Raw genomic sequence first — 13,019 nt, forward strand, 5'->3', positions numbered from 1 at the left:
ACTCAACAGTAGTAGGCTTGATTACCAACAATGACGAGACAGCCTACAGGGAGGAGGTGAGGGCTCTGGGAGTGTGGTGCCAGGAAAATAACCTCTCAACAAAACAAAGGAGCTGATCGTGAACCTCAGGAAACAGCAGAGGGGTTACCCCCCTATCCACATCAATGGGACCACAGCGGAGAAGGTGGAAAGCTTCAAGATCCTCGGCATACCCATCACTGACAAACTGAAATGGTACACCCACACAGACAGTGTGGTGAAGAAGGCGCGACTGTGCCTCTTCAACATCAGGAGGCTGAAAAGATTTGGCTTGGCACCTAAAACCCTCACAAACTTTTACAGATGCACAATTGACAGCATCCTGTCAGGCTGTATCACCGCCTGGTACTGCAACTGCACCGCCCGCAACTGCAGGGCTCTCCAGAGGGTGGTGCGGTCTGCCCAATGCATCACCGGGGCAAACTACCTGCCCTCCAGGACACCTACAGCATCTGATGTCACAGGAAGTCCAAGAAGATCATCAAGGACAACAACCACCTGAGCCACTGCCTGTTCACCCTGCTATCATCCAGAAGGCGAGGTCAGCACAGGTGCATCAAAGCTGGGACCGAGAGACTGAAAAACAGCTTCTATCTCAAGGCCATTAGACTGTAAAATAGCCATCACTAGCACATTAGAGGCTGCTGCCTATATACATACAGTTGAAGTCGGAAGTGTACATACACTTCGGTTGGAGTCATTAAAACTATTTTTTCAACCACTCCACAAATTTCTTGTTAACAAACTAATGTTTTGGCAAGTTGGTTAGGACATCTATTTTGTGCATGACAAGTAATTTTTCCAACAATTGTTTACAGACAGATAATTTCACTTATAATTCACTGTATCACAATTCCAGTGGGTCAGAAGTTTACATACACTAAGTTGACTGTCCCTTTAAACAGCTTGGAAAATTCCAAAAATGTCGTCATGGCTTTCGAAGATTCTGATAGGCTAATTGACATCATTTGAGTCAATTGAAGGTGTACCTGTGGATGTATTTCAAGGCCTACCTTCAAACTCAGTGGCTCTTTGCATGACATCATGGGAAAATCTAAAGAAATCAGCCAAGACCTCAGAATATAAATTGTAAACCTCCACAAGTCTGGTTCATCCTTGGGAGCAATTTCCAAACGCCTGAAGGTACCACATTCATCTGTACAAACAATAGTACGCAAGTATAAACACCATGAGACCACGCAGCCGTCATACATCTCAGGAAGGAGACGTGTTCTGTCTTCTAAAGATAAACATACTTTGGTGTGAAAAGTGCAAATCAATCCCAGAACAACAGCACAGGATCTTGTGAAGATGCTGGATGAAACAGGTACAAAAGTATCTATATCCACAGTAAAACGAGTCCTATATCGACATAACCTGAAAGGCCGCTCAGCAAGGAAGAAGCCACTGCTCCAAAACCGCCATAAAAAAGCAAGACTACGGTTTGCAACTGCACACACTTTTTGGAGAAATGCCCTCTGGTCTGATGAAACAGAAATAGAACTGTTTAGCCATAATGACCATTGTTATGTTTGGAGGAAAAAGGGGGAGGCTTGTAAGCCGAAGAACACCATCCCAAACGTGAAGCACGGGGGTGGCAGCATCATGTTGTGGGGGTGCTTTGCTGCAGGAGGGACTGGTGCACATCACAAAATAGATGGCATCATCAGGAAAGAAAATTATGTGTATATATTGAAGCAACATCTTAAGACATCAGTCAGGAAGTTAAAGTTTGGTCGCAAATGGGTCTTCCAAATGGACAATGACCCCAGGCATACTTCCAAAGCTGTGGCAAAATGGCTTAAGGACACCAATGTCAAGGTATTGGAGTGGCCATCACAAAGCCCTGACCTCAATCCTATAGAAAATTTGTGGGCAGAACTGAAAAAGCGTGTGCGAGCCAGAAGGCCTACAAACCTGACTCAGTTACACCAGCTCTGTCCAGAGGAATGGGCCAAAATTCACCCAACTTATTGTGGGAAGCTTGTGGAAGGCTACCTGAAATGTTTGACCCAAGTTAAACAATTTAAAGGCAATGCTACCAAATACTAATTGAGTGTATGTAAACTTCTGACCCACTGGGAATGTGATGAAAGAAATAAAAGCTGAAATAAATCATTCTCTCTACTATTATTCTGACATTTCACATTCTTAAAATAAAGTGGTGATCCTAACTGACCTAAGACAGGGAATTTTTACTAAGATTAAATGTCAGGAATTGTGAAAAACTGTGTTTACATGTATTTGGCTAAGGTGTATGTAAACTTCCGACTTCAACTGTAGACTTGAAATCACTGGCCACTTTAATAAATGGAACACTAGTTACTTTACTAATGTTTACATATCTTGCATTACTCATCTCATATGTATAGACTTTATTCTCTACTTTTCTACTGTATCTTAGTCTATGCCGCTCTGACATTGCTCGTCCATATATTGATATATTCTTAATTCCATTCCTTTACTTAGATTTGTGTGTATTAGGTATATGCTGTGAAATTGTTAGATATTACTTGTTAGATATCACTGCATATCACTGCACTGTCAAGCATTTTGCTGCACCTGCAATAACATCTGCTAAACACGTGTATGTGACCAATAAAATTTGATTTAATGTATAGGTTAGGATTCTCAGTTGCAGTACTCATGAATGTGATTCCTTTTAGCCTCATTTTAGCCTCAATTTGTGGGACAACACCCACCAGGGCTGACGGTGTCGCCAGGCCTCTGGGATCCTACCAAGCAAGTAAAGTGACATGTGAACCCCCTGCTCTCTGACACTGATACAGCTCTGTAATCTAGCGCAGGTGAGTTCTCTCCAAATTTCCTGCTTTAATTCAGTGTCCGATGTCAGTCGAGGACAAAGCTGCGATGAGAAACCTTATCAGGGACAGAGTTCATCAGAATATTGGGTGGCAATGCAGTGCACACTGTGGCCTGGTGCCCAAGGGGCTGGCAGGCTGGGTTGTGCTAACTAGGAGTGGGAGCTGAGCCTTAGGGCTGGAACATACAACATGGTCAAGGCCAGGAACAATTCATTGGAGAATGTGCACCTGGTCTCCCTTCACTAAAATGTTGTATCCTCTAAAAACAACGGTATCAAGCAGTTGGGGTGTTAAAAGTATATTTTCATGTAAAATAACTTCTCCTTGGTGGATTGAATTATTCTGTGGAAAGCGTCAATGCAGCACAATACCATTTTACATCCTGCAGAAGTTGAACTGCAGTGAGTGAGGCACTTGATGTCTCTGTGTCTGGAGATGATGCAGTGGGTTCTCAAGGCTGTCTAGCGAGAGCAGCAACAACATCACTAGCCGATAAAAGAGCCTGAAAGATAATCAGCCTCCGCTAAAGCTTAAAAGATCCATCTGTTCCTTGGCAACAGTCCTTGTTGAAACGTTTCTCAGAGGTGCAAGAGGTATCAATGCTGTTTGTCTATCTCAGTCTGAAGTTATAAGTTCTTCTGACAAATGCTGACAGTGTTAATGCCAACTAATAAAATATCCTAGTCTGAGGCTGTCTTGTTAAGTTCAAAGCACTATACAGGGCAAAAATTGTGCTACAAAAAAAAGTTGTGCTACAATCAGATCTACGTGACTAAAAAGAGATTATTTACATTATTGATGAATGACCATGTTAACTTCTTGTGGGCCGGTGGCAGTATTCGGTATTTTGGATGACTGACGTGCCCAAAGTAAACTGCCTGTTACTCAGGCCCAGAAGCAGGGATATGCATATTGGTAGTATTGGATAGAAAACACTCTGAAGTTTCCAAAACTGTTAAAATAATGTCTGTGAGTATAACAGAACTGATATAGCAGGCAAAAACCTGAAGAGAATCCATCTAGGAATTATTTATTTTGTGCTCACCACTAATTTTAATGGCTGTCTATGGGACTATCAAAGGAATATCTCCCAGATTGCAGTTCCTAGGGCTTCCAGTAGATGTCAGTCTTTAGAAAGAGTTTCAGGCTTGTTTTTTGAAAAATGAGCTAGAATTTGTAGTGTTTCTAAGTGGCTCCCATTTGGCTGAATTATTGCGGCGCGCGTTGGTGAGGGCGCACACTTTGTTATTTATTTATTATGATGAGAAAAAATATATAATAATTCAAAATACAGATCAACAATTTACATTCTTACATCATACAAAACAGAACACAGGTATTAACAAGAAAATACTGAAACAAACAAATATAAAAAAATAAACAATTCTAGTGCAATTGTAATCACTCTGAAAAAATCTTATTGTAATGATTTAGGAAAATGTTATTCTTGTTATTGTTCACTAGGGTTAATGTTTTAATAAAATAGTTTAATTCAGGTAAAGAATTTTTTTTGGTGTATGAAGTATTTGGCAACAAGAATAAAAAGATTCACAATCATTTCAGTGGTCTTGTTATCATTACAATAGTAACATATATCTTTCATGTCAAAAACATAGGTAGCGTTCAAAATGGTAAATAAGTATTTTGCAGAAAAACTTCTCGGTGTAAGTTGGTTTTGTGAATGAAGAATTTGTCTTATATATTTATTACAACAAAATTTCTCAAGTAAGCCCACGCCTTCCAATCTGAGTTCTGGATAAACTTTGTGATCATTACCAAAGCTAAGATGAGTTTTCATTAGTGTAGTTAGACCACTGGGTATGGCTTTGATCACAGAAATAAACTCTCTGAAAGGTATTGGAAACTCTTTCAATGTTATAAATTGTTCATATGTGAGAATATTACCCTTGTTGTTGAAAACATCAAGAACAAAGTCAATATTCCTCTCATACCAGCTGGGGTAGAACAATGACTTATTCCTTACAGTTATGTCTGAATTATTCCACAAAAGAGCTTTATGTGGGGAAAAAATTGTGCAGGAAACATATTTTCCAGGCCATTAAAGCTTGTTGGTGAAACCTAGCCAATTTAGCAGGTAATCTTTCAGGAATATAAATACATTACAGTAAAAATTGAAGACCTCCCAACTTATTAAACACATTATTTGGAATGAAATACCATATCGAATCAGTATTGATCAAACATCTTTTCAACCAGTTTATCTTTAAAGTGTTATTTATGTCAACAAAATACAACACTTCTAGACCACCTTCAGCTCTTTTGTACGAAAGGACTGACTTTTTTAGTTTGTGAGACTTATTTTTCCAGATGAAGTCAAGAAAGGTCTTATTGATCTCTTTACAAGTAGCAGGATTTACACATAACAATAATGAGGAGGTACACAAAATGAGACAGTCCCTCTGCCTTGGACAGAAGTACTCTCCCAAGTATAGAAACATCTTTTTGTTGCCAATTATTGAATATATTTTTGTTTTTCTTAATTTTAGGAGAGAAATTCAAATGTTGTCTGACTAACTGATTTTTTGACAGATGTATTCCTAAATATTTAACACAGTCCTTTACAGGAATATTTTCTATTTCTTTATCATCAGAGTCAAATAAACATAAGATTTCACATTTAGAAACATTCAGTTTTAATCCTGATGCAATAGAAAATGCAGTTATAGCATTAAGGGCATGGGCGACCTGGTCTTTGTCTCTTAAGAAAAGAGTAGTATCATCAGCCAGTTGGGAAATGTTGATTTCTTTGTTAGAAATGGTTAAGCCATACAAATTTGCATTATTCAGAATATCTAGAGATAGAAGTTCCACAACCAAAATGAATAAAAATTGTGAAATTGGGCATCCCCGTCGTACACTTCTGTTGATGCTGAATCTTTTGGAAGTATTAAGGTTCGTTATTCATCTCCGGTAATGAACATACTATTCTCCGTCTTAAATTTTACAGTTTATTTACATATTAGGGTACCTGAGGATTGATTAGAAACGTTGTTTGGACGAAGTTTATTGGTAACCTTTGGGATTCATTTGTATGCATTTTGAACGAGGGAAACCGGTGGATTACCGAATCAAGCACGCCAACTAAACTGACTTTTTTGGGGTATAAAGGAGGACTTTATCGAACAAAAGGACCATTTGTTATGTTGCTGGGACCCTTGGGATTGCAAAAAGAGGATGATCTTCAAAGGTAAGTGATTTACTTTATCGCCATTTCTGACTTTCGTGACGCCTCTGCTTGTTTTGAAAATGTTTAATGCTTTTGTATGTGGGGCACTGTCCTCAGATAATCGCATGGTATGCTTTCGCCGTAAAGCCTTTTTGAAATCTGACAAAGCGGCTGGATTAACAAGTTAAGCTTTTAAACAATGTAAGACATTTGTATTTTCATGAATGTTTAATATTATGATTTAGTATATTGAATTTGGCGCGCTCCGATTTCACCGGATGTTGTCGAATTGATCCCGGTAACGGGATTTCCACTCTAAAAGGATAAAGAGCAACTGCCCCTACAAACCGACTACTCATTTAGAAAACAGCCTATGTGGCATTGATATGAGTCAGAAATTTTTTTTCGGTCAAAATTCACTAAAGTGTAAATAGGATAATTTTGGTCATAAAGTCAGTCTCATCCAAAACAGAGTTTTGTGAGACTTGTGGTCTTGACTGCATCACAACTTAAATGAAGTTTGGATTTGTTTCAATCCCGCCCACATGCACATGGCTAGCGGCACACAAGTAATCACCAATCCAATCCAGAGTGCAGCAGCACGCAACCTTGTAACGGGCGTCGTAAGGATTGGACCAAGGTGCAGCGAGAACGTGTATACTCATCTTTATTTTATTTAAAAGAAGGAAAAAACAAACAAAGAAACACATATACAAAACAACGAACAACACTAAACAGTCCTGTCAGGTGCACAGACACAAAACAGGAGACAACTACCCACAAATCCCATAGAAAAAACACCCCTCTTAAATAAGACCTTCAATTAGAAGCAACTAGGAGCAGCTGCTTCCAATTGAAGGTCAACCCCATTAACTAAACATAGCCCAACAAACCCTGAAACACATAAAACAAACACCCCCTGCCACGTCCTGCCACGTCAGGCTCCGGCCTTACTCCCCAACTTAACCTGTCCACCCTCGCTAAATACTCATTAAACTTTACCCCTCCTGAAGTCTCTGGGCTATGGCGCGTCGCTGAAGACCTAGGCCTGATGCGCGTCGCTGGAGACCTCGGGCTGAAGGGCGACTCTCGCTGCGCCGCTTCCGGACTGTAGGGCGACTCTGCTGCGCCGGCTCCGGACTGTGGGCCGTCTCTCAACGGGGCACTGTCACCGGACACTCTGGACGAGGCACTGTTGCCGGACACTCTGGACGAGGCACTGTTGCCGGACACTCTGGACGAGGCACTGTGCACTGAAGGCCTGATGCGTGGGGCTGGCTTAGGAAGCGCCAGACTAGGGACACGCACCACAGGGCTAGTGCGAGGAGCAGGAGCAGGACGAGCTGACGCACTGGAGGCCTGGGGCTGGTAGTGGAGGTACCAGACTGGAGACACGCACCCCAAGGCTAGTGCAAGGAGCGGGAACAGGACGTACTAGACTGGGCTGACGCACTGGAGGCCTGGTGCGTGGTGCTGGCTTTAGAGGCGCCAGCCTAGAGACACGCACCTCAGGGCTAGTACGAGGAGCAGGAACTGGATACACCGGGCCATGGGTAAGCACTGGAGGTTTGGAGCGCACCTCCTGCACAACCTGTCCTGGATGGTAATAGTAGCCCTGCACGAGCGGCGTGCTGGCACAGGGTGAACTGGGCTGTGCAGAGGCCTGATGGTTGCCGTGTGTAGAGCAGGCGTAGGGTAGCCTGGGCCTAGGAGGCGCACTGGTGGCCAGATGCGCTGTGCAGGCATCCTCCTTCCAGGCTGGATGCCCACTCTAGCACGGCACTTGCGAGGGGCTGGGATCACTCGCACCGGACTGTGCGTGCGCATGGGCGAGATCGTGCGCACTTCCGCATACACCGGCGCTCGTCTCCACACGCTCCCCATAATAAGCACGGGAGTTGGCTCAGGTCTACTGCCTGCCCTAGCCAATCTCCCCGTGCGCCTCTCGTACTTGCCCATCGGCACGTATAATGCCTCATAATGACGCCGCTCTGCCTTGGCTGCCTCCAGCTCCTCCTTAGGGCGTTTGTACTCCCCAGCCTGGTGCCATGGTCCTGCCCCGTCCAGGATCTCCTCCCATGTCCATGATTCCACATAGTCCACATAGTTCCTCTGCTGCTCCTTCCTCCGCTGCTTGGTCCGTTTGTGGTGGGTAGTTTTGTAACGGCCATCGTAAGGATTGGACCAAGGTGCAGCGGGAACGTGTATACTCATCTTCTTTATTTTATTTAAAAGAAGGAAAAAACAAAAGAAACACGTATACAAAACAACGAACGCCACTAAACAGTCCTGTCATGTGCACAGACACAAAACAGGAGACTACCCACAAATCCCATAGAAAAAACACCCCTCTTAAATAAGACCTTCAATTAGAAGCAACTAGGAGCAGCTGCTTCCAATTGAAGGTCAACCCCATTAACTAAACATAGAAATAGAAAGACTAGAACTAACATTGAAATAAACTAACAAGAACATAGCCCAACAAACCCCGAAACACTCAAAACAAACACCCCTCTTACATAGGAACATAGCCCAACAAACCCCGAACCACATAAAACAAACACCCCCTGCCAAGTCCTGACCAAAATGCAATAACAAATAACCCCTTATACTGGTCAGGATGTGACAAACCCAAACATACACTACCAGTGAAAGTTTTAGAACACAGACTCATTCAAGGATTTTTCTTTATTTTTACTATTTTCCACATTGTAGAAAAATAGTGAAGACATCAAAACCATGAAAAAACACATGGAATCATGTAGAAACAAAAAAAGGGTTAAACAAATCAAAATATATTTTAGATTTTAGATTTTTCAAATAGCCACCCTTTGCCTTGATGACAGCTTTGCACACTCTTGGCATTCTCTCAACCAGCTTCACCTGGAATGCGTTTCCAACCGTCTTGAAGGAGTTCCCACTTGTTGGCTGCTTTTCCTTCACTCTGCGGTCCGACTCATCCCAAACCATCTCAATCTCAAGGTCGGGGTTTGTGGAGGCCAGGTCATCTGATGCAGTACTCCATCACTCTCCTTCTTGGTCAAATAGCCCTTACACAGCCTGGAGATGTGTTGGGTCATTGTCCTGTAGAAAAACAAAGGATAGTCCCACTAAGCCCAAACCAGATGGGATGGCGTATCGCTGCAGAATGCTGTGGTAGCCATGCTGGTTAAGTGTGACTTGAATTCTAAATAAATGACAGACAGTGTCACCAGCAAAGCACCCCCACACCATAACACCTCCTCCTCCATGCTTTACGGTGGGAAATACACATGCAGAGATCATCCGTTCACCCACACCGTGTCTCACAAAGACATGACGGTTGGAACCAAAAATCTCAAAAGGACAAATGTCCATTGCTTGTGTTTCTTGTCCCAAGCAAGTCTCTTCTATTACTGGTGTCCTTTAGTAATGGTTTCTTTGCAGCAATTCGGCCATGAAGGCCTGATTCACACAGCCTCCTCTGAACAGTTGATGTTGAGATGTGTCTGTTACTTGAACTCTGTGAAGTATTTATTTGGGCTGCAATTTCTGAGGTGCAGTTAACTCTAATGAACTTATCCTCTGCAGCAGAGGTAACTCAGTCTTCCATTCCTGTGACAGTCCTCATGAGAGCCAGTTTCATCATAGCGCTTGATAGTTTTTGCGACTGCACTTGAAGAAACTTCCAAAGTTCTTCAAATGTTCCGTATTGACTGACCTTCATGTCTTAAAGTAATGATGGACTGCCGTTTCTCTTTGTTTATTTGAGCTGTTCTTGCCATAATATGGACTTGGTATTTTACCAAATAGAGCTATCTTCTGTATACCACCCCTACCATGTCACAACACAACTGATTAGCGCAAACGCATTAAGAAGGAAAGAAATTCTACAAATTAACTTTTAAGAAGGCACACCTGTTAATTGAAATGCATTCCAGGTGACTACCTCATGAAGCTGGTTGAGAGAATGCCAAGAGTGTGCAAAGCTATTTGAAGAATCTCAAATATAAAATATATATGGATTTGTTTAACACATTTCTGGTTACTACATGATTCCATATGTATCTTTTCAAAGTTTTGATGTCTTCACTATTATTCTACAACATAGAAAATAGTAAAAATAAAGAAAAACCCTTGAATGAGTAGGTGTTCTAAAACTTTTGACCGGTAGTGTAATACCTGCAGTAATTTTGGGTTGATATCCCTATGGGGTTAGTTAGGGACCATCGGTAAATTACACAATGTATATAGGACAATGTGTTAAAATTCCAATAGCTCCAAATGTCAATGACTTAAAAAACTTAAACCAACTATAAATTGCAGAAATTAATATGCAAATGACAAAAGCATTTAATGATAAAACTAAATGGTGTGCAACATGAAAAGATTGTCTCAATTACATACATGTAATTTATTGACGGTCCCTAACTAGCCTCGGCGGTGATAGGCTAGTTAGGGACCAATTTTGTCACGGTCTACACCAGCCAGCTGATGCTAATTGGCTAAATAATTTGTCTAACTCTTCCCACCTGCGAACACACACAAGAGACACCCACATTAAACCACACCCCAAAATCAAGTCACGTTTTAATTCAGTCATGGTGGCTAGCATTTTTTTATGATCCAAATATTAAACGAGGCCAAATCAGGAAGTGCAGTCACCCTTTAACCTCTATGGGACCCCTTCCCGTTCTCATCCCGGTAACGGGATTGCTTGACAAGATAGCAAAAATCTAATAATTTCAATTTCTCAAACAATCAACTATTTTACACCATTTGAAAGATAAACACCTCCTTAATCCAACCACGTTGTCCGATTTCAAAGAGGCTTTACGGCAAAAGCATAAAGTTAGATTATGTTAGGACAGTACATTGACAAAACATTACACACAGTTATTTTCAATGCAAAGACAGGCGTCACCAAAAGCAGAAAACCAGCTAAAATTATGCACTAACCTTTGACAATCTTCATCAGATGTCACTCCTAGGACATCATGTTACACAATACATGCATTATTTTGTTCGATAAAGTTCATATTTATATATAAAAACAGCATTTTACATCGGCGCGTGATGTTCAGAAAATATTTTCCCTCAAATGCTTCCGGTGAATCAGCGCTACAATTTACAAAATGACTATTCAAAAACATTGGTCAAATCTAATATTGTCATTCAAAGAATTATAGATTAACATCTCGTGAATGCAACCGCATTGCCAGATTTAAAAATAACTTTACTGGGAAATCACACTTTGCAATAAACGAGGTGCTATGCTCAGAAACAAAGGCTAGGCGATACAGGTTAGCGCCATCTTGGAACCATCTAAAATCAAATATACTATTGTAAATATTCCCTTACCTTTGATTATCTTCATCAGAAGGCACTTCCAGGCATCCCAGGTCCACAACAAATGTAGTTTTGTTCGAAAAAGTTAATAATTTATGTCCCAATAGCTCCTTGTTAGCTCGTTCCGAAGGCTACTCATAATGTACGAGGCGCGCGGGACTTGTCGTCACGTTTACGTTTGTTCAAACATGTCAAACGTTGTATGACCTCTTACATCTAGACGTTCCGCTAGCGGAACACCTGCTCCAATAGCCAATGATGGGCGTGGCGCGAATGACAAATTCCTCAAAAATACAAAAACTCAAATTTTTCAAACATATGACTATTTTACACCATTTTAAAGACAAGACTCTCCTTTATCTAACCACACTGTCCGATTTCAAAAAGGCTTTACAACGAAAGCAAAACTTTAGATTATGTCAGCAGAGTACCCAGCCAGAAATAATCAGACACCTATTTTTCAAGCTAGCATATAATGTCACATAAATCCAAACCACAGCTAAATGCAGCACTAACCTTTGATGATCTTCATCAGATGACACCCCTAGGACATTATGTTATACAATACATGCATGTTTTGTTCAATCAAGTTCATATTTATATCAAAAACCAGCTTTTTACATTAGCATGTGACGTTCAGAACTAGCATTCCCCCCGCAAACTTCCGGTGAATTTACTAAATTATTCACGATAAACGTTCACAAAAAACATAACAATTATTTTAAGAATTATAGATACAGAACTCCTCTATGCACTCGCTATGTCCGATTTTAAAATAGCTTTTCGGTGAAAGCACATTTTGCAATATTCTCAGTAGATAGCCCAGCCATCACGGCTAGCTATTTAGACACCCAGCAAGTTTAGCACTCACCAAAAATCAGATTTACTATAAGAAAAATGTTATTACCTTTGCTGTTCTTCGTCAGAATGCACTCCCAGGACTTCTACTTCAATAACAAATGTTGGTTTGGTCCCAAATAATCCATAGTTATATCCAAACAGCGGTGTTTTGTTCGTGCGTTCAAGACACTATCCGAAAGGGTAAATAAGGGTTACGAGCCCGACGCGTTTCGTGACAAAAAAATTCTAAATATTCCATTACCGTACTTCGAAGCATGTCAACCGCTGTTTAAAATCAATTTTTATGCCATTTTTCTCGTAAAAAAGCGATAATATTCCGACCGGCAAAGCGTGTTTACGTTCAGAGAGAGAGAAAGTAAAAGCATAGGATCTCCTCGTGCACGAGCCTCAGTCTGATGGCCCTCTGAGCGACCACCATCCAAACACGCTAAAGTTTTTCAGCCAGCGGCTGGAATTACATCATTCAGCTTTTTCCCGGGTTCTGAGAGCCTGTGGGAGCCGTAGGAAGTGTCACGTTACAGCAAAGATCCTACATTTTCTTTAAACAGAGCCAAGAAGCTCAAGGAATGGTCAGAGAGGGTACTTCCTGTTTGGAATCTTCTCAGGTTTTTGCCTGCCATATGAGTTCTGTTATACTCACAGACACCATTCAAACAGTTTTAGAAACTTTAGGGTGTTTTCTATCCAAAGCCAATAATTATATGCATATTCTAGTTTCTGGGCAGGAGTAATAATCAGATTAAATCGGGTACGTTTTTTATCCGGCCGTGAAAATACTG

The sequence above is a fragment of the Salmo trutta genome, chromosome 7 (assembly GCF_901001165.1).
Source record: "Salmo trutta chromosome 7, fSalTru1.1, whole genome shotgun sequence".
NCBI lineage: Eukaryota > Metazoa > Chordata > Actinopteri > Salmoniformes > Salmonidae > Salmo > Salmo trutta.